Here is a 27,485-nt window from a genome sequence, read left to right on the forward strand (position 1 = left end):
GAGACTGGAGACAGAAGAGGTGTTGAGACTTTAAGGAGTGGGTAGATTGTACCACTAGGACACAGCCCTCAGGAGGGATTAGCATAGCTCCCTTGGGATCATCATTCTCCCAAGACTGAAAAGGCCAACTCTACTTTAGAGGAGGAAGTTCCAGGGGAGGGGTTGGGAAGAGGACATTTCAAGAATCTGATTGAAGTGTTATACACATGGCATAACCAAACTCACTCTTTTGTACAACTCTTATTAAGGTTTCAATTTGAAAAGAAATAGGAGTGAATCTAATTTCTCCTGTACTCTGGTTTTCTTTCTTGTCATGTGATCTCTGTCTCTCACACAAAATGCCTCCACAATGCCTCCTACACTGATAAGAGACTGTGCCCTAACCTAGGGGACCCTCCTCAGAGAAGGCAATGCAGCCACCTGGATTTCAGCCTCTGTCAGCTAAATAAACCTCTTCCCTTTACACGGATCTCAGATGCTACTCTGAAACAATGCAATGGGAAACAAACTAACAATAGCACCAAACTATTTAAAGTCCATTTCTAGAAGAGCCGTCTAATCTGTTGTATCCAGATGTCAAGTAGCCGGGTAGTCAGGAAGCCTGGGTCTTGTTATTTCCTCAGGGTCAGAGGGCGGCAATGTCTATTTTTTTAAGTTAATTTGCGTCAATAGTTCTTTCTCCCTTTGTGGGTTTTTTGTTTGTCTGTTTTGTGCTCTCTCTCTCTCTCTCTCTCTCTCTCTCTCTCTCTCTCTCTCTCTCCATTCTCTCTCTTCCTTAGATTGGCTTCTGTGCCTTGTATTTCTTTCAAATTAAATTTGACGTTATCATATGTAATGGTTTTTAAGTTCCTAACTCATTAACCTTTATCTGTTGGTAGGGTTTAGGTAGGATTTAAATATGCATGTTCCTCACAGGCTCCTGGCTTCAAGGCTTGGTCCCAAGCTGGTGATGGAGGTGGTACTAGCTAAGGAAGTAGGCCCTAGGGGGTATCTCAATTCTTGTCCCTTCTGGTCACCTCTGCTTTCTGCCTCCACTGCACAATCTTGCCATCCAGGTGTCTTGCCTTACCTCAGACCCAGGGCTGCAGAGCCAGCTAACCATGGCTTGAAACCTCTGAAACTGAGAGCCAAAAATAAACCCTTTGTTCAGGGTTTGTCTCAGGTATTTTGTCATAGCTATCTGTGCCGCCCTGTCTCCTGTGCCCCCTCTCCTGTGCCCCCTCTCCTGTGCCCCCTCTCCTATGCCCCCTCTCCTGTGCCCCCTCCTGTGCCCCCTCTCCTATGCCCCTCCTGTGCCCCCCTCTCCTGTGCCCCCTCTCCTCTAACTCCATCTCCTATGCCTCCCTCTACGCCACCTCCTCTCCTCTTCCTTTCCATTTTATTTTAAAGTTCTGATTCAGAACTATGATCCTCACATTTTATTTTAACTTTTAGGCCCTGTAGTTAAGTTAGGACTATAGCTCACACAATGAGCAGGCCATGAATGATTCCAGACCATGTGAGCAATTAGGTAAGATCCAAATACTCTCGGGCATTGACACACCACAACCCACCTTTGTAAAGCACACAGCCTGGAAGAAAACCTATGCACCAAGAAGGACTCTCAGCCCCTGTATTTGTGTTGTTTGTGCCGGGAACTGAACACTAGGCCTCACGCACGCTAAGCAAGCAGTTCATCACCGAGCTGCATCCCTAGTCCAGTTAACAACATTCTCTGTGTTTCCCTGAAACCCTTTGGCAGCCACCGATCTGTTTTTTGTCATGGAGGACTTGCCCATTGCAGAGTGTGATGAACACAGAACCGTACAGGAGTCATATTTGGTGGTTAGTACTTTTCACTAAATACACAGACTCCAGTTCCCATCCAAGCTGAGCATGGGTTCAGTTCATTCTTTGATGGCAGACAATGTGTCCTGTTCTGACTTTCCATTCTTCATCTGCCAATGCCGGCCTTCTCATCCTTTGGTTATTATGGGCAGTGCTGCCAGGAACACTGGTGTACAGATGTCTGTGTAGACACGTGTCCTCGGTGCTCATGGAGTGGAACCACTGAGTCAGATGACTGCTCCAAGACCAGCTCCTTGGGGGAATTTTCAAACCGTATTTCAAGGCAGCTTCATCACGAATGTTTATTGCTGTCTGTCTTTCCTTCTTCCTGAGAGCTATCCTGGCAGGAAAAGCCTGTCACGCTGCCACTCTTATCTGTGGTTTCTTTTCCAGTAAAGATTTCAACTCTCTATGTATAGAGCCTTTGATTCTCTTTCCTCAGATCAAACCTGTTTTTTTTTAAGACTATCACCACTCATGTACGGTTTTTTTACTTCTAAAATTAGCAAAGTGTTAAGTTTACTGTGACCTTTTCAAATATCCTGAGTTTTTCTCTCCTTGCACACTCCTGGCCTTCCTTTACCCTTCCGTCCTGGTAGTTGCTTTTCTACTTGGATGGCACGCAGCCCCTATTAACCTCCATGCCTTCCTCAGCAGCGTTCCCCCTTCTCACAGTCTCTTCCCTGATTTCATTAACTGTACTCCAACTCACCCCCACATATATACACATCCATAAGCCAGAACCCATGATAAAAGAGACCATGGAATGTTTGTGTTCCTGAATCCGAGTTAATTTTTCTCTTGGCCAGGGTTTCCACTGCTGTGACAGATCACCACGACCATAAACAACCTGGGGGGTGGGGGTTTATCTCCGCTCACGCCAGGTTCTCTTGTGTTGGTGAGCACGGTTCACTTTTCCGTACATACCTCTATTCTCGCTCAGACACTATAACCAAAGAATATTAGTGGGTGAGGTGAGCTTGGGTGGGGAAGGTTTGAAAAGAGATTGCTGGTGTCAGGTTTCATTTGAGAAAGTAAATTTCTGTGGGGGAGACAGGTAAGAACCCTAGCATCTGGGAAACAAAGAATCGGTTGGTTTTATAGCCATCTTTTGGCAGAGCCATAGAGAGTCAGTGCCACGAAGGACGGTTCACTCCTGTAGTACAAAGCTGGCATAGTGCGGCAAGTCTCTCCACCATCTTTCCTGCTGTCAGACCTCTGTATCCCAGATGCTAGGAGGGATTCTGGATCTGGAGTAGAATCAGTCAGATGCTGGCAGGAGACAAATGGGTGCCAGCAAGCAGGTCTCGCCATCGGAGGCCATGGAAGTAGGTGCATTAGTCTCTTCTGGCCGGGTTTCTGAAGTCCAGTTCCTAGAAACAGGTACAGGGCAGTAGGTGGTGGAAGGAGTTGATGCATGTGCGATTGGAAATTTCCCCTAATGGTTGTTGTTACATAGCAACCAAATAGTCCCTGATCTCACTGAGATTCTGCAAGATTTATCACACCCTCTGAAAAGTCACTCCTGTCCGGAGTACATTCTACAGTCTGCGCTATGAACAGTGGCATTCATCAACACGAGAGGTGGGGCAGTTATAACACATTTTTCTGCAGAGAGTCGAATCTAGATAAACGGTTCACAGAAGGTTTGTCTAAGAGGAAAAGTTAATGTGCTACCAATTGGAATGAAACTCGAAAAAGTCAGAAACAAACCCTGGTGACTCAGAAAAGGGAGGGAGGCTCTTACACATGACTTACTATGGGGACCAGAAATCTATCTGGCAGTGGAAAGTTAGTATTGGATAATTCAAAAATATTTGGCAATGGTTTGACATAAAATACTCCATCATCAAGCAATATCTGAGAATGAAAATCTGATCGTTGAATGTGTACCTCCTAAATGTAGCAGGCAGGGTGGTAGCCTCAGGGGAGCAAACTGCAGTAAAAGATCAAAGACTCTGGCAAGTGAACATTAAAAGCAAGAGATGGCTGTGGATCTGCTGCATACGAAGCAAGCTTTTCCTAACCTGTAGGAGACCGGCCCAGTGAGCCAGGGTTGATATCAGTTCTATAGATGAGGACAGGGCAAACATTTGAAAAATGGCAAAGAGCCCGTTCAATGAAAAGTGGGTGTTGGCTTTGGAAGCTCTGCCGTTGGTGGCATCCCCTGTGATGTCCACAGGTGCTAGGGCTCTTCTGCTTTCCCAGGGGAACCAGAAAGGCAGAGCAGGTCACGGCTGGGAGGCTCTGGCCAGGGAAAAGTTTGGAAGGAAGGACTCTGAAAGCTCCTGAGGCTGCTGCTTCCAAGCCCTGTGAGGGATGTCTGTGAAGGTCCAGGCCTGAGCCCTGGTCCCAACCAAAGAGTGGAGCAAGAGCCTGCCGCTGCAGACATGTTGGGCTCCTGCCCTTGGACCCCATGGGAACAGGAACCTTCAGAGGAGGTCTCAGCCTCTCTCCCACAGATCTCAGAAAGAACATTAGTGAAACATTAACATCAGTGTAAACACACACGCACACACCCCGAAACAGTGGACCCCAAAATAGTGGAGGTGGGCCAAGGCACAGGATAGAGAGATAAATGGGTTTGCCGAAATAGAAAAGCATTCTGAGGAAACCGAAACTCATAGAATCAACGCTTGTAGGGAGCAGAAGGTCGAGCTGATACCATTCAACGTTTCATTCTTAAAATCCCCGTGTGCACATAACTAAGAAAACAGGGACACTGAACATGTGGAAATCGCAAGGATAAAATATTTCTCCCTTTGGCTAACCTAACCAAGAGCATACAAGAAAATTAGACATTTCCGGGGTCAGAGGAGGGAAGAGATAGTGGGAGAAATATAGGAATGCAGGCCAGAGGTCAACTGATAAATTCTCAACCAAATAATTCCTGAGACCTGGGAGATAAGAGCATCAGCTGCACAGTTGTGCTATTCAAAGGCCGTGATGGGTGGTGCCAGACTTTACTTCTCAAGAAGACATTTTAGAGAAATATTTATATGCCTCTAAATTGAGACACAATTTGTTCAAAATGCTGGGAGGGAGGGGAGCGGCAGTGAGAGAGGCGGTAACTGGGAACATGGAGATAGGAAGTTCCATAGTGAGCTGGTTCACAATGAAGATGTGCAGCTCTTACACTGTTGAATAAAAAGCTTGAAGGATTAGTGCAGGCAGATGACTCAGAGGGTAAAGGTCCTCAGTTTGTAAGCCTGGGAACCCGAGCTCTAACACCAGAACTCAAGTAAAGGTAAAAGGGGAGAACTGACCCCACAAAGGTGTACACATACAAACACACACACACACACACATGCACATGCACATGTGCACACACAGGGGCACACATATACACACATGCATGCACACATACACGATACATGTGCACACATATACACACTCATAGTAAGTATTTGTTTTTAATTTTGAAAAAGTAAACTAAAGAAGAAACAAGAATGACAAGCAGCTTTAATATCCTACTCTGAAAAATATAATGAAGATTTTTTCAAATGAGAAAGCTTTAGGGAGCGTGGTAACAACACGGATATAAGAAGAAAACTTAAATGTGAGTATATTACCAACCACAGATAAAATTTAAAGCTCAATTAAAATATCCCAAAAGGGACTTTCAAAGTTTTGAAAACATTAGTTACATCAAAATAGCATAGCCGAGAAAAAGATCCCAGAGACGCATAGTCTGTCTGTGAGTCTAAATCAACCCAAGCTCCAGTGTGTGACAGAAATAACACACACACATAGACACACACACACACACACACACACACACACACACACACACGCACACGCACACGCACACGCACGCACACACACGCACACAAGCTATAGGTCAGATTTAGATAAAAATAACGTTCCAATCCTAATGTACTTATAAATTATCTTAAGGAATTTTCTAGCAACCCTGAGGAAAACCTGTTCTACCTTAAGATGGGATGGCTTTAACATTAGAAAGTCTAGTATTACAGTGCTTCATGTCAATATTTCCCTCTAATGGAGATTGGTGGGCATTGAACATCAACTGAGACACATTTGAGAAGGCCTGAGTGAGGGTGAGGTGTGAGCAGAGGCTATGATAGAAAGGGCACCACATGGTAGGGAAGGTGTTGAGGTCCTTGGGTACATCAGACATCAGGAGGTCGTGGGGGCGGGTGGTGGAAGGGTGCAAGGCGGATCAGGGTTCATGGAGGAAGAAGAAAATCAACGAAAATAATTTGTTTAAAAATGCCACCATACAAATCTAAAGCCAGGTATGCTGATTTAAATAGTTAAATAAAGTCTTGGGAAAGGTCATAAGTGAAGAATGGCTCCTTTCATGTTGTGGTCACTCAAATGGCAGCATCTAACTGAACTGAGGAGCGTGGGAAGCATTTCTGAGGAAATTAAAAGAAAGGACAGTGCCTGCTTGAATTATGACTTCCCAGCGTGGAGAAGATCTGGGCCAGGTCGTAGGCTCTGAATAGAAATTACAGCTGTAGCTATTAGAAAGGGGAAGGTCAAAAGTTCACACTATACTGAGGATGATTAAATAGCATTAAGTAATTGGTTCCCAAGGGGACTAAGGCTAAAACACAGAATTTAGAAGAAAGTTTTAAAGGGGATAAATTTAAAACTGCTAAGTGCATGCCGGACAACAACCTTTCCATACACCCCATGAACAAACTGGATGCATGGTCTTACTGCCTCACACCATTCCAGTCTTCCAGGGAATGAACACACACACACACAGATACATGCATACATACACATGCACACACATACAAATATTCACACTGCATGTGCATACACATACGTACACAGATAACATATACACATACAGCTGTGCACATGTATACACACAGATATATGCACACATGCACACACACATGCAGATACATGCATACACATATTCACACTGCATGTGCATACACATGTACATACACACACATACACACACATATACCCATTGCATAGACATACATATATATACACACACATGCACGTGAACACCTATACACACACAAGCACATGTACATGCATGCACACACACACGTATGCACACACGTGCACACACACACACACACAAGTAACAAAACCAATAAAATTCAAGACAAAGGTCAACAGATGAGACAGATTCTAGGTGGATCTGAGAAATAACTTGAGGTTAAGAGCTCTTCCAAATGCAGGGTAACACTGGGAGTATAGTCTGAGATATGGTTGGGATGGATGATGGTGGGAACAGATCCCTGGCCTCCTGGGCTAGTCAGTCCGCCTAGAATCTAATTTAAGAAAATGAAGGTGACATCATCGCAGGTGTCTTTCCAGAACGTAAGTTTACAACACTTCTGGCTAGCAAAGTTGGAAGGGAGACAGGGCTTTAAAACCCTCAAGTTATTCTCTTGGTGGATGCTCAGCCTCTTTGTCTTCAAATAAAAGTGTCTGTGTGTCTTCCTCCCCCTCTAGGCTCTGGTGCTTCACTGAGAAATGTCAACTGCAGAAGCAGAAGAAAGCACGAGGTGAAAGACAGCACAGAACGTTCTCGTCTTTAAGACTATAAATATTTTGCCTTCTAGAAGGGATCTCCCATCATGAAAGCTTCAGCTCTTCCTGAATCTGTAAAAATGAACTATGGCACTTATGATAACTCCTAAATTCAAGCTGTATTTGCTGAATTGACTGGTAACATTTGAAAATCAATCTCTTGGATGTTTACAGAAGACCAATATGGTGGGGGAGAGAGGGGGAGTTCAATTCAAAACAAAAAGTCGAACTGCCAGTCAAAATACTCCATTCCTGCCAGGCACAGTGCTGTGCAGCTTAAATCCCAGCGCTTGGGAGGCAGAGTTTGCACCTAGCCTGGTCTACGGAGTGAGTTCCAGGTCGGCCAGCTCTACACAGAGAGACCCTGTCCCAAAACTACACACATTCTGTTCCTAAGCCTGAGTTATTTAGTAAAGTCAGCAAACCATACAAGCAGAGCTCTTCCTTTTGCTGAAAATCCTGCATTAAATGTTTACGAAGATCTGTGGGAGGTACTAGAGAGAGGGTATAATATCTCAAGAAACTTAGAGTGTAACTAGAAAGAAAAAGATAAATTAAGAAATAGGTAATATAATTCCTACAAATCAAGATTTAAAAAACAAACAAGTAATTCCATTTTAAATGTGGAAGAAAGCAGACCCAGGCAGAATAAATGAATGGGCTAAGCCCATAATAGCTTGTTAGTGGGAAAATGAAAACTGAAATTACAACAAGGTGTCACTCCATAGCTGTTAGAATTGCTCCCATAAAAATGATTGACAGCAAACTGTTGTCAGGATGCTGTGTGCCTGGGACATGCATGCATTGCTGGGGGGAGGACATGCTGTATTCCTAGGACATGCATGCATTGCTGGGGGCAGGACATGCTGTATTCCTAGGACATGCATGCATTGCTGGGGGCAGGATATGCTGTATTCATGGCACATGCATGCATTGCTGGGGGGAGGATGTTGTGTGCCTGGGACATGCATGCATTGCTAGAGACAGGATGCTGCATGCCTGAGACATGCATACATTGCTAGGAGCAGGATGCTGAATGCATGGCACATGCATGCATTGCTAGGGGCAGGATGTTGTGTCCCTGGGACACGCATGCACTGCTGGGGACAGGATGGTATGTCCCTGGGACATGCGTGCACTGCTGGGGACAGGATGGTGTGTGCCTGGGACACGCATGCACTGCTGGGGACAGGATGTTGTGTGCCTGGGACACGCGTGCACTGCTGGGGACAGGATGGTGTGTGCCTGGGACACGCGTGCACTGCTGGGGACAGGATGTTGTATGCCTGGGACACGCGTGCACTGCTGGGGACAGGATGGTGTGTCCCTGGGACATGCGTGCACTGTTGGGGACAGGATGGTGTGTGCCTGGGACACGCGTGCACTGCTGGGGACAGGATGGTGTGTCCCTGGGACATGGGTGCACTGTTGGGGACAGGATGGTGTGTCCCTGGGACACGTGTGCACTGCTGGGGACAGGATGTTGTGTGCCTGGGACACGCGTGCACTGCTGGGGACAGGATGGTGTGTGCCTGGGACATGCATGCACTGCTGGGGACAGGATGGTGTGTGCCTGGGACACGCGTGCACTGCTGGGGGGAGGACATGCTGTATTCCTAGGACACGCATGCACTGTTGGGGACAGGATGGTGTGTGCCTGGGACATGCATGCACTGCTGGGGACAGGATGGTGTGTGCCTGGGACATGCATGCACTGTTGGGAACAGGATGGTGTGTGCCTGGGACATGCATGCACTGTTGGGGACAGGATGGTGTGTCCCTGGGACACGCGTGCACTGCTGGGGACAGGATGGTGTTCCCTGGGACACGCGTGCACTGCTGGGGGCAGTGAAGAACAGCAAGTAAGTGCACATCCACCCTCTGACCCTTCGCTGCTAGATACGTCCCAGAGGGGAACTGTAACGTCTACATAAAGACACATGCGGATGTTCTATAGATGCCTTGCCTACTAAGATAAAACAATGTCCACTGACAAGAGAGTGGGCATTGGGCAGCGAAGGAACAAGGTACTGATGAATGAATCCACACCCTGCCCACTGTACAACAACAAAGCAGACAGAGTCAGAAAGCGGCTGCCACCAAAACTGTGTGTGGTCAATAACTCACTGCAAAAGTGCAGCCCGGAAAGCCTGTGGGTGTAGACATGTCTGGACCCTGACCGAATGGCTGTTGGATAGCTCTAAAATTGTCCAGTTTATCAAACTAAACATTTCCAAGGATGTGCTACGTTGTGCTTTGGTTGTACTCTGACTCTCGGATGCTTAGAAAATGTAAAATTAGAAATAGTTACAAAGGGTTTGCATTGTGCCAACTTCGAGATCCTTCAGATTGGTGAGTACCACAGAGCACAAGTTTGCCAGTAAGTTCTCGTCGTGGTTGTGAGAGATGCCACGGTGAGGCCATTTGCTCTGTGGAGATAGGAAGCCACCTCTGGTGACTGTAGCACTCAAACCTTTGGTGTCTGAGGCTCAAACTGAAGCATGGGAGGAGCCATACCACAGGCTTCTCCTCACTAGCCTACAAATGCTCTGTTGGGGATTTCACATGCAGAATGCAATTGTCGTATGAAATAGAATATTAGTCACAACACAAGAAGTGCAAGGAATGTTTTTTTTGTTGTTTGTTTGTTTGTTTGTTTTTCGGAGCTGAGGACCGAACCCAGGGCCTTGTGCTTGCTAGGCAAGCGCTCTACCACTGAGCTAAATCCCCAACCCTCAGGGAATGTTTTAGTGAGGCTTAAACCAAAAGTAAACTCTTACCTTCTGCAGAATAAGCCCACTGAACTAAGACGCATGTATCTATTCTTAGGTAATACAGCCCCACAGGAGTGAGGAGGTTAAAACTGGCTCTGTGACTTCAGACACATGGACATCTCTGGTGTGACACTAGTTGCCACATTGAGATGCACTCTTTCTATTAATGTTGTCACTCAAACAGATAGTTTGATAGGGCAAATTGAAAGGAGGAATGATTTATTTTAGTTTACACTGTCAGAGGGTTTGATCTGTTAGGACAGAGAGCATATTTCCTGTCAAGGCAGGAAGTAGGAAAAGGAAAATTCAGGCCTTATTTCCTCTCTCTCTTGTCTTACCATGTCCCCAGCCCTTGGGATGCTGCTGCCCACATCCATGGTGGGTTAGTTCTTTGTGGAAAATTCTTCACAAGGCACCCAAAGATGTGACTCGCCAATGGCCAAGGTGACTCTAAATGCAGACAATATAACAATGAAGATTAAGAGCCTTCAAATCCTACCATATTATCTCCCGGAACTCTGCTCATGGTAACAACACACAATTACCTTAAAAGTGTTTGCATATTGCCAAGAGCTGAGTGGTAGGGCTCCCTCAAATTCGTATGCTACAGTTTGATCCTTAAGTGAAAGAGCTGAGAAGCAGCATGGAGGTGACTGGGTCATGAGAACCCTGCTGAAGAGCTGTGGTGAAGATGGCATGAAGGTGTTTTGGGCTGGAGTGGGAGGCACAGGGGTAGAGAGAGTGTGATTTACAGCTGTCTCCTCCACTGTTAAAACCACCAAGTCACTCTGGGATTCAACAATTCAAGTACCAACGTGCTCCTTAGCGTGCTTTTGCTCAAGTGTGAAGCCATTTTCCCTGACTCCATTCTCACCTGATTCCCATTTCACCCCAGTTTCCACTTCTTCCCCCTCTCTTGAGACTCCAACCATACCTGTCAACCTTGCTGTTGCTTAAACATATGGCTGCTCCTGCCTTATGTGCAAGGGGCAGGAGAGATGCTCAGAGGTTAAGAACACTGGCTGCTCTTAGGACTCAGGTTTGGTTTCCAGCACCCATACGGCGGCTCGCAACTGTCTGTAGCTTCAGTCCCAGAGAATCTGATGCCCTCTTTTGCCTCTGTGGATACGAGGCACATACATGGCGCATGTATATATATATATATATATATATATATATATATATATATATATATATATATGCAAAAACTTATACACATAAAACAGAAGTAAATCTTTTTTTAAAGGATCTTAGTGGAAGCTATTCCACCTGCCCATTCCTTTCCCCTTAGATGCTCCGAGAGCTAATTTGTACACCTCTCACAAAGGTCATCCTTAGGGGGTAACCTTGACTGTCACCATTTAAAAGCATGCTCTGTTCTTCCATTAGCCATTTGCACACTGTCCTCTCTTGCTCTGCATTTCCTGTGTGTCCCTGGAGCTCATCACATGCTGTTCTGTACCTTGTGCTGCTTTGTTGAATTTGTTACGATATTATTTATCGTATGATTTTATTTTGTTTCTATTTCCTACTTCCCCTGCAACAATGTAACAATGCAACAGTGTAACCCATTGTACTCCTCTTTGTTTTACTGGTTAACTTCTCTCATGGCCCTAGATTCTTGACTGTCCAATAAATGATTCAGTAAATATTAATCACATAAATGTGTTACTTTTTTCAATGCCTCTCTAAGTTAACCAATGACTGTACCTTTACCATTGCAAGTCTCTCTTTTCATTTTTTTTCCTTCCACCTACACAACCTTCCACTCGGGATATTAATGAACAATGTTTTGGTCATCAAAAACTATAATGACTATTCTAAAAAATGCTATTATGCTGACCATCTGTCTCCCTAGTGGAAGTCAAGGTCTCCAGTAGTACTATATTATCTTCTTCTCCCTTACTGCAGTACAGCATGTACCAAATCAACACTACAAGGAAATACAACAAATGCCTCTGAGTGGCTCTCTCCTTAACTTGTACGCCAAGCAAAAACCTAGAAAATCAATGCGTGAAGGTTGTAGCTTTTGCATGGAACTGAATTGTAAATGATTCATCTCATTTGATAGCTGGGGACTGATTTGTTATGGTAATTTAGAAATTGGTGATGAGATGTGTGTGTGTGTGTGTGTGTGTGTGTGTGTGAGAGAGAGAGAGAGAGAGAGAGAGAGAGAGAGAGAGAGAGAGAGAGAGAGAAAGAGAGAGAGAAACATGATGCTACTGGCTTCACACAGAGGGTTGACCAGACAGTTAGGAATCAAGTGTCCCTGAAGAAGGTGATCATTTTCTATGTGAGTCACCAAGTATTCACCAGTATTCACTGTGACCTTTAGCACAGCTCTCCTGCCATCTGTTGCTTTCTGTTTCTAGATGTTTCCCTTATTCTTTTCTTACCACCAACTGATTGGTGCCATGCATGAGACAAAATGAAACTATCTGATAGTTGCTATTAGCCTGGTAATAATGGTTCCCATCCCTTGGGTCATCAATAAGACCACAAAGTAGATGCCCTTGGGTAGGATAGGAATTTCCAGCCAACCAAATTCATCTTAAGAATCGTGTGACGGTTAATTTCATGTATCTATTTGGCTGACATATAGATTGAACATGTATAGAAGGGAGAACTGTAAGCTGAGGAATACCAAAGGCCCTCTGTAGTACGGGCTAGCCTCATCTATCAGCTAAAGATCTGAGTAAAATGGAAAGGCTACCTGGGAGGAAAATACAAAATCCTTTCCTTTTGGGCTCCTTGAGCAGAGACATTGGTCTTCTCCAGCCTTCGGTCCTTCTTAGGCCTCTGCTCTGCATCTTCAGGTCTCGGGGCTTCTTGGTCTTCATCGTTAGCTCAGACATGGCCAGCCCTGAAGAAGGAGCAGCTTACAATGCTTTCTGCACCTCTGCTCTGTGCTGAGCAGATCCCAAGGCAGAGCAGCAATAGCAGGTACAGGAATCAGGGCTTCAGTGTAATCTACAGAGCCAAGCAAGACAGCGAGGGACCCCAAAAGACTTATGTTTGACAAGAACTTGGCTAACTCCTCTCTTGAACCCACTCCTCTTAGGACATCTATAGTCATGATGGTCTTTTCTCTACACTGCTCTAAATACCTAGAGTCAAAGCCTCTTTATCTCTGGCTACCGTTCAAGACATATTGCCTTCTTCCCTACCCCCTGCAATCTAATTCAGCCTTCGGTTTGGAAAGCAGATGGACACTTTACTGTGATGAGTCATGACTGTTATACCAAGCCAGTAGCTACCAGTTACTCCCCAGTCCTCCACAAAAAAGTATCACGATAGCCCAAATTCCTACCTCAGCAGAAGCTGAGCTTCCCTAAGTACCAGGACAACAAAGGAGGGGCCCATGGATACCACAGAGCGTCCTCATGCCTGAAGACGTCCCCTTGGCCAGCACATGGCAGGTAGATGTGGCAAGCCACCTGTAAGGACAGGAAAGTGAAGGTTTCCAAGCCTACATGGTGCCTAGAAAGTTCCCTTGTCTGTAACCAACCCCCTCCCCCAGGTACTTGCTTTGGGAAAATCACAGGTATCCAGAAAACAACCTGCTTGCTGCCATATTCCCAGCAACTGCGCTGCACAGTGGAGCCAGGGAGAAAGCCACGTGACACTGTTGGATTGCTGGGTGTTCATTTCCGCAGACATTTGCTGAATGCCTACTGTGCGCCAGTTCCCTGTCATCTGTAGCAGGCTCTCTCCTGTCTGTGTTTTCATTTGCTCTCTCCCCCTCTGTCCTTAATATGCCTAAAGCTAAAAGGAATGTGTGCTCCGCGGCAGGCCTCTACAAGTCCAACAGAGTTGGCCCAGTCTGATTCATGTCTTCTCCATCCAGGAGTAAAAATAGAGGCTGATCCATTCCAACCATCGTGAGAGATTAAAAGACTTCTAAGCCAAAACAAGACCTGAGATAAGCTGCTTGTGTGTTAGGGAGGAGACTGGTGGGTTCCCCTGTGCCAGCAGCGTCCGGGAAGGGCTCCTGAAGCTTGACGGGGCTTGTCCTGGCAGCCTCTAGGCTCCCCAGGTCCTGTTACACATGTATGCAAGAGGGAAAAGAGGCACCCGTGTGCATAGCCTGGGATGCCCCCAGCACCTGCTCCCATGGCTGCTGTCCCCATGAATCTCCTTGGAAAGTAGGAAATTACTTTTTTTTAAAAAGTCTCTGCCTTGTTGATCACAGACACCTTTAATAAGTTAATAGGTCTCTCTATTTTTTTTTTCTTGGAGAATTTCACACAGTACATTTTTACCAGAATTTTTCCCATCCCCTAGCTTTCCCAGGTCTTCCCCCATTTCTTACCCTCCCAACCTCATGTTCTTTCCTCCCCTTAAAACCAAACAAAAACAAAAGAAAAGAGGACCAAAAAACATAGGGGTCGACTCTGTGTTGGCCAACTGTTCCTGAGCACTCGGCCTGCCCCGGAATGTGCTCTGTGTCATGTCTTCATACGCAACTGAATAACTTCTCAGCTCTCACACGGGACTCTAGTCCTCTCCAGGAACACACTCACAGGACACAGGGAAGGGAGTAAGTGCTGGCTTATGTGGCAGGGTCTTCTTTCACTCAAGAGGGATCGGTGCTTGGTCAGTGAGGGAAGAGTGAAAAACCATTAGTTCTGATTCTGGGTTGGAGGAGAATCCAAAGAATGAAGACAGCTTAAGGGGCTCAAACAGAAATAGGAGGGAGGAGGCCCTGTGCCCTTCCCCTCCCACCACCTCAACACCTAGCCCAGTCCCAGGTCAGCAGAGGGAAGAAGGCAGACTGGCAGCATGAAAGCCATCAGACAGATCAGACAAAGCTTGTCTATTTTTATCACAGATGGTGTTCATACAGAAAAAGATTCTTAAGGAAGGTAGAAGGGAGGAGTGCAGGAGACAGAAAGTCAAACCCACACATGCACATGTACATACACACACACATAGACACAAGCATATGCACACAAACATGCACACACATGCACCTGTACATATACATACATACACACTCACATGCATATACACACATATACATACACACATTCACATATATACACAGATACACACAGAGACACACACATACACACATATACATACACACAGAGACATACACACAAGCATATATGCACACAAACGCACATGTTCACATACATACATATACACAAACACATACACACATACACACATACACATATATACACACATGCATATACACATGCACACATACACAAACACATACATACACACACACATACACACACACACACACACACACACACACACACGCTTAATATTTTAAAGAAAAGTTTAAAGTCCAAGCAGGCAGCTAACACAATGGTCATCTCTGTTTTGGTTCTGGAGGTCAGGTGTCAGCTGGACTGGCTTCTTCCTTTCTACCTCCCTCCTGGTTTCTGGCAGGTGCCATCAGTTTCTGGTATTTCTTGACTTTGGAAGCTGCACGATCTCTGTCACTTAAGGTCTGTTTCCATTGTCCTGTGGCTTTCATCCCTCTGTGTTTTGTTGCTCTTCTTAGCAGACCTCCAACATGTTGGATTAAAAACCACTCTCTTGATGCACAGTGTCACTTCAACTTGTTTATATTTTCAAAGTGCCATTTCCAAATAAGGTGACACTCACAGGCACCAGGGGTAAGGACTTCAGCTGAACTTTCTGGGGATTCTATAGAACTCACAACGGCTGCCAAGTACTCTAGGCATGAACTTCCTCCATGTGGCTTCTGAAATATTATGCAGGACTTTACGTCCATGCTTGTTCACGTTGGAACTCAACTTCCCTGGTTTCCAGGTGTGCTCCTAAGTGTCTTGTGTGTGTGTGTGTGTGTGTGTGTGTGTGTGTGTGTGTGTGCATGCATGTGCATGTGTGAGTATGTGCACATGTACCTGTATTTCTGCCACTTTTCCGTGTACGGATGACAGTCAGGAACTTTAATCATCCCTGTAACCTCCACACAAGGAGAGTGTAGACTAGATGGTTAACTGTACATGTCAGCCTGACAGAATCACAGGAAGCCCAGATGCTCAGCTGAGCACTGTTTCTTGGCCCATCTGAGACATTTTCCAGAAGAGATTATCTTTCAGTTTGGTGAATAAAAGAGCTGAGCCGCATGCAATCCTCCAGGGCACAAACAGAAGAAGCAGAGGAAGAGAGAATTCTCACTGCTGAGGCTGGGCTGCCCACACACTGAAACTCATACTAAGGCTGTTTAGTTCTTCATGCTTAAATTAGAGCTCAGACCGTCATTTCCCCTCTCAACCAAGACTAGGATGGTCCCACCGTCTCCTGTGGGTCCCGACCCGAAGGCAGACTCTGGCCTCTGTGAGCTGATGCTTCTTCATAAATTCATAAGGAGAACTAACCCCCTGGGTGGGGGTGGAGGGTCGTGCTCTGCATTGGAGCCTGGCACTGTGGCGTTACAGCTCCCTCCCTCAGGAAACACATCGCTTGCTTGAGCATTTGACCTCCTCTAACATCACACAAAGGTAGGAAGACAAGCCACATACCTTTGTTTTTCCGGATGTCAAGAGCCAACTTTAAGCAGCTATATTATTGGGCTTTGGAAAGGTCCCAGGTTAGCACCATCAGCTCCTCTCCAGCCCTGCTTCTGCCCCATGATCCCCATGTACCCCTCGAACACACTAAGTGTCAGTTTCCAGGCCAACATTTCGTGGGTGACTCTGACCTTCTCTGCCTCACAGGAGAATTCTAAGTGAACTAACTAAGGCACTGAAAAAGTGCCATGAGCCTGTGGGACAGGTAGAGCAGTTGATGCTGACTAGAACTACCATAATTACTCTCTCTCACCCCAGTGGGGCTAGCTTGATCTTTACCTACAGGTAATTTCTAGTAGAAAGCAACCATCAGGTCATCCATGACAAGTTTTTGTGACTTCCCTCAGAAGTCAGAAAGAGAGCCGGTGGCCTTCATTAAGTCACGTGCACCTACACGCTCTAGAGAAGGTTTCTGAGCTGCTCTTCAAGTGCTCAGGGTCTGGATACCACACACTTGCCAGTGCCTCTAGCTCTGACATGCTCTGTCACAAAAGCTAGGGGAGGTTGCCGGGACACAAAAGTCTCCATCACAGGAGAAGACTGCCTGCTTTCCACCTTTTTTTTTTTTTTTTTTTTCGGAGCTGGGGACCGAACCCAGGCCCTTGTGCTTGCTAGGCAAGCACTCTACCACTGAGCTAAATCCCCAACCCCCCCTGCTTTCCACCTTGAGGCAGGGGGAATATCAGTGTAGACCCAGAACAGTGTTGTGCCCACTGAGGAATCAATGAATGATGGTCTTATTGGATGTGTGACATCCAAGACTTGAAGAAAAGACTTGGGTGTGTCACTGAAGAAAACAGCAGCCTGGGACACTCTCCAATCCTAAGCCAGACTCGTTGTCTGGTTGGGCATCGTTCACACAGTCATAGTCACCCCAGTCTGTTCCCACCTTGAGATTTACCTTTCTGCCTTCCAGCCCTCCTCAGGGACTTGCCCTTTCTTGGCCCGCTCGCTGCCTGGGGAAGACACCTGATGCTGTAAAGGAGGGTAGAGTGGTACATTCCTATCCTTTACTGGAATTGCAGTTGTTGAAAAGCTGCCCAGTAAACAGCTAGCCCAGTCAGCACACGTCAGCAGCTCTGCTCCAGGGCTCTACCGTCAGCAAAAGGCGCAACCAGGCCAAAGCACTGAACAGCTGCTGTCCCGTCATTGAGCTAGCAATGTCTGTCTCTAGGCCAAAGGCAGCGAGGCACCCATATCTGTCACTTGCTGCCTTCGGGAGCCTCCAACATACCTTCAGTAAAACAGACCTGACTTTAACTTGAAACATGACCGTTATTCCTCAGGTTTGGCATTCCTTCCTGGGACTGGGCTGGCAGAGCGGTGTAGACAAAGGCACAAAGCATTAAATTCCTCAACTGAGCTGCCTGTGTGGGAGCTAGAGCATTTACTGTGTTATCCAGAGACACCAGGGTCCTGTCTGAGTGTCCTTGCCAAGAGCATCATCAAATCAGGTGTCAGAAACAGACAGTAGAGATGAAGTAAAAACTGACTGGAAGTTGAAGCGAGGTGGTCACAGAGACAGCTCAGCTGGTAAAGTGCTTGCTGGGCAAGGATGAATACCTGTGTTCAGTTCCCAAAATCCGTGTAAAAAGCTAGGCATCCTCAGGCAGGAGGAGGCTTGGGACTCCCTGTCCAGCCAACTAGCCTAGCCTAATTTAGGAGTCCCCAGATCCTATATGGAGGAGAGCCAACTTCTGTGAGTTGTCCTCACAGGATGTATGTGCTGTGTATGTGCATACTCCCCTCAAAACACTGCAAAACAAACATATGTAATTGTTTAAAAGCCAGATGGCTCCTAGAAAAGAACAATACACATGCCTACACATACACACATACACACACATATACACACATACACATATACACATAGACATATACACCAACACATATATGTACACACATACATACAAATACATACACACACATACATATACACACATACACATATACACAGACACACATACATGCATACACATACACACATACATACAAACACATACACATAGACATACACACAAACACACATATATGTACACACATACATACAAATACATACACACATACACACATATACACACACATATACACAGACACACATACATGCATACATGCATACACATACACACATACATACAAACACACACATACACATATACACAGACACACATATATGCACATGCATAATACAAACACACACACATACACAAACAGAGAGAGAGAGAGAGAGAGAGAGAGAGAGAGAGAGAGAGAGATCGAGCTGGGAACCCATACCATCCTCTTCAAAATATCCGAGAGGGAACCAGACATTGTGGCATTCTCCTATCATTGCATCACTTATAAGATAGAGACAGGGTAATCAGAAAATTGTTTAGCCTCAGCTAAATATAAAGTTTGAGGCCAGCCTAAGTTAATGAGACCATATCTCAGACACCAAAAATCAGTAAATAAAACAAATAAATGAAATATCTGTGAGAAGAAGAGACCACTGCTAAATGCAGCAGCAACTCCGGTGTTTAACAAAGCCCCAAGTCAGCCATTCTAGTCCTCTAGAAGGAATACAGAGATGTCCTGATGGAGTCCAAGCCAGGAGGGGACATAAAAAAACGTGACTAAGTCCTGAGGACACACCCAAGATGACAGGGGTAATCATGACAATGATTATTCTGCACTAACATGTAAATGCTCCCAAGGCAGACACTGTGTGCTCTACAGGATCTGCACCCAGGATGGTCAGGGGCAGGGAGCAGCTCAACATCAGGCACTGTGTCCTCTGTAAGATCCAGACCCAGGACAATTGGAGACAGTAGCTGAGTTTTGGACAGATGAGTTCATGTATGAATTTGCCAATAGTCTGTTCTGCCCCATGCCAAGCTCAGGCATGACTCTCCTCCCACACATGCAGGAGGTGGGCATGGAGAAGTTAGAAAATCATCCCAGGGCTTATAGCTGCATAGTGGTCAAGCTTAGCTAGGAGCTATTTTTCATGTTCCCAGAGGCTAAACCCCTCTCCCTACATGCTGCCATCATTAACAAAACAACAGCATGTGCATGTGTGAATGTATGCACATATGTGAGTGTGTGCATGCATGTATGTATGTGTGCCTACATAAGTGTATGTGTGTGTGCATATGCATGTATGTGTATGCACATAATGTATATGTGTTCATGTATGTGTGTGCACATATGTGTGAATGCACATGTGTATATGTATGTGTGCACTAATGTATGATGTTTATGTATGTGTGTGCATGCATGTGCATGTGTGTACCTGCACATGTGTGTATGTGTGCATATATGTATGTGTTCACACATAATGTATATGTGTTCATGTATGTGTGTGCACATGTGCATGTGTGCACATAATCTATATGTGTTCATGCACATGTGTATGCACATGTGTATGTGCATGTGCGTGTGCACGTGTGCTCCTCTGCATGCTGTGCACAGGAATAAGAACTCTCAATCTTCAGAAACACCCACGATAAGAACAAGCTTAAGAATTGTTTCTGAACTCTAACAGATAAAATCCCCAGCTGACCCCATGTCTGGGTCTGTCCTGGCCTCAGCCTCCATCCAGTCACATGGAGCCCAGGAGAAAAGGACTGTCCAAACCTTGTGTTTCTCTAATCTCTGAGATGAGGCTCAGAGTTTCCAGGAGGGGAGAGTTGCTACCCTAAGTGAGGAGAAAGACGCTCCATGAGAAATAGGAGTGAGCGTCCCAACAGATCCCTGTGGTAGACCCACACTCGCCCTCCGTTCATGGTGCTGCAGCAGGTTGAAGGGAGAAAGGCGGATAGCTATGGAGTACAGGGATGGTTCAAGAGCCCTTCACCCAACACACCCATGCTTGGATGAACTAAGACCATGACAGATCCAGCCAGGGTGTAACAGTAGTCACTGCTAGCTTTTTCTTGGCTTGGTCACATCTTGACAGCGATTTTCACATCCCCAATCCACTTGCTGGTCTTAGAAGCTCTCAGGAACCACAGAAACAAGGCCCCTAAGGACCAGCACCTTGAGGGCCACAGAGACCAGGCTGAATCACCATATCTGAATCAATGAGTCGGGAAGGTAGTGAGGTCACTAGCAGGAGCTGTGTGCTGGAACTGTAGCTCTTGGCACATTGTCAGGAGTGATCTAGACTTGAGCTATCTCAGTGGTGACAGTAGGCTAAGGGTCTGGCTCCTCCTCTCCCAGCCCCATTGATCTGTGTCTAGCAATGGCATTGATCCTATTGACTATGCCAAGGACAGCAAAAGGGTCTGTGCAGACAAACCCCCTCAGAAGCTTCACAGCAACCCCCCACCTCCTCAAGAGCCACAGCTGCCAGGAACAACATGGCTGGCAAGTACAGGCTGAGTCATGCTTGGAGATTTGAGTGGGTTTGCTGGGGGGCGGGGGGGGGGGAGATTCCTCTGCTTTTGTGTTTCCTAAGCACAGGGTTCCCTGACCCATGCAGAATGGGATATCTCACATCTTTATTCCATATGGTCCAGCTCCAATCCCCCACTGACTCCTCGCCTGCAATGCCAGGCCACTCTGGGCTACAGACAGGCTAGGGTATGTGTGAGTCCTACAGAGTATATCAGAATAAGCTTCCCTGAAAAGCAGCTACAAGGTCCCATCAGAGAATGTCACTGGAAGATCAGTGTTGAAATAAGAGTAATGTGTCACCCAGTTCCAACTTCAGCCTCTACATCAGGCGGCCTTCTCTGTGAGTATTCCCCCTATAAAGTACGGCTAAGGTGCTGGGATGTACTGTCTGGCTCCTTATGTCTCCAGCCACTCGGAATCTGTAGGATGTGACCAATGACCTTGTCAATCTCCATCAGAAGCAACGGCCGTAGACTCAGGGGCCACACACATCCTTCCTGGAGAAGGAAGTCCCAGGCAGCTGTGGTGGAGAAATGACCAAAGGACCCTAGGACCAGCGAACAGCTGCAGGCTGCCCTGGCCTCCTCCCATAATTCTTAGGGTGCAAGAGACAATGGGCTAGCCAGCTATACCAATTCTAGATGGAGCCCAGCCCTGGGCCTGGCACCAGTCTGGTGTTGAGGAAGAAAGCGAGCAGCTTTCAAAGAGTCTTGAAACTGCGTGAATCACCCTATCTGATTCAAATGAGAGCTTAGGTGGATCTGAAGAGAGCTCTTTGCCTCAGACTAATGCCCTGTTGCCTCAGAAATTTGGTTTCATAGAGCAAGGGAGCCTTCCATTTGCATAGTCTAAGCTCCCAGTCCCAGCAGGCCACCCACTTAGTAAGGCTCAAGGAAGCCTGACCCCAAGTGCCTGGGATTCCTCAGAGTTTGGCCCTCCCTTTCTCCTCCCTGACACACCCAGTCTAAGCTCACAGTTCAAGTCACAGACAGAGAAGATCCTTGAAGTCTTGGCAGGTCTCCTGGTTACTGCCTGCATCCTTAATCTCTACCAGACCTCTCCATTCTCCTGAAACTTTTGCTGCTCCTGGGCCCTGGCCACCCACCTGGGAACCTCTGTGAGTGTCAGCTCCCTGTATGGACAACAATCTCTGCCTCGTCCTCCACAGAGTTGATCCCAAATTTTTCTGGACACCACGTGGTTCTGGAACATTACACAGTCCCATCCCTTCCCCTTCAGGCTTCCTGTTGGCAGGGTAACACAGTGACAAGGATCCTTCCAGCTTCTGTACCCTCCTCACCTCCAGTGTGCCTGTTATCTTCTGTTGACACAACCTGAAGCCCCAAAGGCTACGTCAGCAGTCATCCCAGTTCCAGTGCAGGAGACAGGTTTCTGTCAACCAAAGCCCCTAACCTAACCTTGTGGTGTCTGGACAAGTCCTTCGTGGTTGGGTTTGGGAGATAGAAGTTGGGCTTTGCCTCTGTCACTGTTGCCTGTCTTAGATGGCCTGCTGTTCCTTCACAGTTTTTCTCCACAGTTTCCTGCTAGGGCAGCAGATTAGACCGTGCTTGGAGTTATGGAAGAATCTAGCTTTCTTTACTCTACAGCACAGACTCTCTTGCTCCTTGCTTTGTGGGCAGAGGGGAAGTTCAGGCAAGGCCTAGCCATGGAACCCACACTGGCCTAACTCATGATCTTCCTGCCTTGGTCTCCTGACACCTGAGATTGCAAACTTGTGCCACCTTATTTCCAGCGTTGGAGATCATATGATCAAACCCTTCATTTTGTAGACAGAGATACGAAGGCTTAGATGCAGCAGAAAAAAAAAGAAAAAAAAACTGTTGGAAGACCACACATATTCACAGCAGATGTCATAGTGCTGTCACCCCAGTCCTCAGGTGCTCCGTGGGGGTTTACTCAGCCAGGACACTACACAGAATCTACCAGCTCACGGAAGGAAGAAGGAGAAACAAGGTGGATTCTGGTAAGCAAGCACACTGAGAGGTCACAGTCATCCATTACTGACGAGAGAGAGAGAGAGAGAGAGAGAGAGAGAGAGAGAGAGAGAGAGAGAGAGAGAGAGAGAAGTATCATGGCATGGCGCAGCTGGCAAGCCATAGAGGCCAGAACCGAAAGGAGGAATGCCAGGATCCCACATCTGTGAACTGTTCAGAGCAGGCCAGCCCTGAGTGGCTTCCAGAGCTCAGGGTGATGTGACAGGTAGGACTAATGGGTGAACTAGTCCAGGACTAGCAGAAGTGTCCTGAAATTAGACTTGAGTTTTACATTCATGTGAGCTTTTCAACCATGTTTAGTGTGACATTATGGGATATCAGTGACATCTTAATGTGGGAAGAAGACGCCAGGTTTGGAACCCCGGCAAGTACTCTAACCACTGAGCCACAACCCACCTCAATACCTTAAGTTTTAGAAAAGCCTCGGACCACCTTGCTGCTGGCAGCCGGTGAAAGAGAATGGCGGATGAGAGAAGCGAGCCTCTCCTCGCTCCCAGGCAGCATACAGAGGCAGCAGTAGGTAGGTCCAGTTCTCACACACTGCCTCCACAGCGTGCCTCCTTGCAGCCTAGTGTGTTCTGGTCACCATGCAGTGCACCTCCCTCTCCATTTTGTCTGCCTGGAGCTTCGGTGGGAAGCGTCACTGTGTACTCTCAAACCCAGAGAATGGGGTCTAATGGGCTTCCTTTCCCCACCGGGAAGAAAGAGGGAACCTTGCTTGAAACTCGGGACACTAGCTCCTTGATGGTGTGAAGGATCATCTCTGATAAGCCTCTCGTCTGCAGGCAGTGCAGGCCTGCCTCTGCCCAGCTTTATCTAGAATCTGTGAAGCGACTTAACAGAGTACTGAGTGGCTACAGCCAGCCCCAGGTATCAGTCTGGATCCTCCGGACTGGGGGTGGGGGCAGGGCAGGGGCGGGGCAAGGTGGGGGCGGGTTGAGGAGAGGGTGGGAGGAGGGGGTGGCAGGAGGTGAGTACAATGGAGGTGGAGGAGAGGTGACATTCTCCAGGGGTCCCAACAAAGAAGAGAAGCAATTTCAAGCTGTTCCAGAGGAGAGAAGAAAAGAAACTTAAAATCCTGGAGCCAGTTGGAAGCTCATTTCTTTCATGTCGGCTTGACTGATCCTGTGTGGGCGGCACAGCTCCTGGCAGCGACCGTGTGTGTGGGTGGTGTTCTCAGAACAAAAGTTCACTGCTGCCACCGCCAGAGCCAGCACCTAGGCAAGGGCTTCTGTCCCCTCACAGCCACCATGGGAGTGTAGCCCAGGTCCACACACCAGACACAGTATATCCTGTGCACACACACACAACACACACACATACACACACACACCATACATACCATACATACAACAGACTGCACACACACACACACACACATACAACACACACGTACCACACATACCATATATATAACAGATTACACACACACACACGCACACACCATATACCACTCACACCAACACACCAACCATACCATACACACCCACATCATACCCACCACAAGACATCTAGCACACACACATACACGCACCATACATACGACAGACCACACACACACACACACACACACACGCCACGTGCTCTAAGCGCACACATACCGCTTCTCCCTGCACCCCATCTTTCTGCACCCGCTGGGGTCTCGATAGCCCATGAGTGAGGAGCTAGCCTGTCAGGCCTCCAACTTGAGGGAAGAGAAACATTAAAGCCCAGACAGCCTCAGTTATCACCGTAATGAGCCCTGGCTTTCATGAGCTCTGAGTGTCTTCAAAGAGTTTGGCAAGCACAGACTCATTAAATCTCCTACATTCTCCTGTCACAGAGGAAGAAGGCAGTAGCTCACCCAGCCCAGGCTGATCTCAGGCAACGAGACTGGCTTCCCGTCCCAAGTGACGCAGCCCCGAAACCCTACTCCGTCTTACCAAAGAGTCAGGTGGAAAGATTGGAAGCCCAGGACCGGCTCTGTGGAAGCAAAACTGAGGAGTAGGGACAAAGACAAGGTGGCTGGTGACAGGTGTCACCTCCTACCCGCACACAGTGAGGCTGCTGGCCAAGCCACCCTGAGGGCTGAGCTCGCTGGATGCTGTCCTCTGTGAGGAGAGGTCACTGGACCTCAGCTACCTCCTCCTCCTTCTCCAACCCCCTTCCACCATCCACTCTGGATAGGCAAAATGGAGGACAAGGAGTTGGAGAGCTGGGTAGTACATTCCCTTCCCAGGAGTGACCCATGACCATCCATCAGCACACCTCATCCCCAGGCTGGGTCTCACAGTGCCTCATAGAGATGGACCTCTTACGCCATGCCAGAGGGAGAGTCCAGAAGTTGTGTGTGCTTACTAAAAGCCCAGGGAGACGCTGCCCTGTGTGTACAACGGAACGGAGACCATTCCGGTTGCGTGAATGCGCTTCAGGAAGAGCTGTTTCCATGGTGTCTTTCCCTGAATGCTGAGCCAAGCCCCTCCTCCGCTACCACAACTATTCCTGCCCCTTGGCTGGCCAGAGCTTAACTGGAGCAAGGTCTCTGTGGGAAGAACATAGCCTCTGACCCACAGCTCCCAGGATGCTGACTATGAAAAGAGCTGTTCACCTCAAACCCAAGTGCAGCCCAGATACTCAGTTGCTTCCTTCAGAGCTGGGGCTGGCTGCTCTGCTCTGCTCTGCTGCATGGTTACCCAGGCTAGAGAGACACTAGAAACAGGGAAGCAAGCTTCGAGGAGGCACTGGGAACTACTGAGGGTGCTGCTCCTCCCTCCTCAGCAGAAACCTCACCTACTTCCATTTCTTCTAAAGCCATCCTTTTTAACTAAAACCCCTCTACAAATGCCACTTTCAGTGCTAGGCATAAACCCAGGGCTGACACTTCATTATTAGTGTGTATATGTGTATTCATGTTGTGTATGTGTGTGTGTGTATATACACATGTGTAATGTGGTATGTGTATGTATGTATATGTAGTGTGTGTATGTGTGTGCACATGTATTCATGTGTCTGTGCACATGTATGTGATTGTGTGTGGGGAGGTAGGGGAGCATGCTATATGTATGTGCACATATGTGTTCCTGTGTGTACATGCGTGTAGTCTAAGCAGATATGTGTTTTCGTATGTGAGCGCGTGTGTTGTGTGGAGGCCAGAGGACAAACCTGAGTGTTGTTCTTTCTCCCCTGCCGTTTATCCTGTTTTTTGAGACATGGGCTCTGTGGCTTCCTGGAGAATCTGTCTGTCTCTTCCTCCCTGGTGTAGGAAACTCGTGCAACCACGCCTGACATTTTTCTAAGTGCCCGTGACCAGTTAGGTGGGAGGGCTGCATTGGCAAAATGCAGACGCGTAATTTTGAGCAACCAAACCAACCTTGGATGCAATTAGTGCTGTTTTCAGAGCTCGGAACCGAGTGTCTGTAAACAGAAGCAGCTGGCTGTGCCACCAGGAGCTCAGCAGTTTTCGCTCTGCTTCCTCCTTTGCCTGCCCATTGAACACAGGTTGAGGAGCCCCTTTAGAGGCCAGTGTTCCTGTAGCTGACGGCAAAATCCCTCCCAAGGGGCCTGTGACCATCGAGTGAAATGTGGTCTGGAGGCCAGAGTCAGCACTTCTCATAGCTCTGGAATTTTTTCTTCCAGAATCAGTTATATGTGCCTCAAAAAAAAAAAAAATCAAATGATTACTGGTTATTTGACTTGGGTTATTAACCAAAACAATGCCTGCCTGTGAGGATACTGAAATTTGTACTTTGGTCATCTAGATAATTTTTTGGTTAAAAAAAGGAGACTGAGGAAAGGGGGAGGAAAGGGAGAAGGGGCAGGGAGAAGAGTGGCAGTTAATGGTCAAGTCTAGGTGGGAAAGGGAAAAGACAGGGCCTATTTTAACTAAAGGAACTAGAAAGAATTTTAAATGGAGGTAGCCATATGACATCTTGCTTCTCTGAGAAAGTGAGGAAGAGGCCAGTGTCTCCCCAGCTGTTTGTCCTCTCAGCAGAAGTATTCACGGCTTCCATGTAGGCAGCGAGAGCCTGTCTACTGAAACAACACCCTATCTCTCTGGTGTGGTTTTGGAGCAGTCACACACTGCTGCCCCCGTAGGTGTGCTTGCGGATCTGCAGTGCCGTCTTGTCTCAGTGCTGTGTTGCTCACACTAGACCTGTCCCATCCTACCTGCCGAGAAGGCTGAGAACCTTCTCGGGTCCCCTTTGCCCACAGAGAACACATGCTCCAGGCCCTTCCAGAGCCAAAGCTCAGAATTGCTGAAGGGAGGCCGTACTGGGTACCACAGTCCTAAATTATCTTTTTAGTAGAAGAAGGGCAGAAAAGTCTGCCTTCAGTGGGAGAGTGGGGACCGCTGATGCCTACTGAGCTGTTCTGGGATGGCAAACACAGAGTAGTTAGGACACAGGCAGGGTACTCAGATCTTCATG

General features: G+C 47.2%; 1 long non-coding RNA gene across 6 annotated transcripts; it reads right to left on the minus strand.

The window, feature by feature from the left end:
* Positions 1-1,404: 1,404 nt before the first annotated feature.
* LOC103693523 (uncharacterized) lies at positions 1,405-26,331 on the minus strand. Of its 6 annotated transcripts, none has more exons than XR_015633358.1 (5): positions 25,327-25,414; positions 13,441-13,567; positions 12,844-12,993; positions 10,469-10,580; positions 1,405-3,200 (listed from the first exon to the last, which is right to left on the minus strand). It is a non-coding gene; the product is annotated as an uncharacterized LOC103693523 (long non-coding RNA). The 6 variants fall into 6 exon arrangements; XR_015633357.1 differs by having other exon boundaries at positions 1,407-3,200; positions 25,002-25,449; XR_015633356.1 differs by lacking the exon at positions 25,327-25,414 and adding an exon at positions 13,659-13,729 and having other exon boundaries at positions 1,407-3,200.
* Between the last annotated feature and the right edge of the window lie 1,154 nt (positions 26,332-27,485).

Source organism: Rattus norvegicus, chromosome 11 (genome assembly GCF_021556685.1).
Source record: "Rattus norvegicus strain SHRSP/BbbUtx chromosome 11, alternate assembly SHRSP_T2T, whole genome shotgun sequence".
Lineage (NCBI taxonomy): Eukaryota > Metazoa > Chordata > Mammalia > Rodentia > Muridae > Rattus > Rattus norvegicus.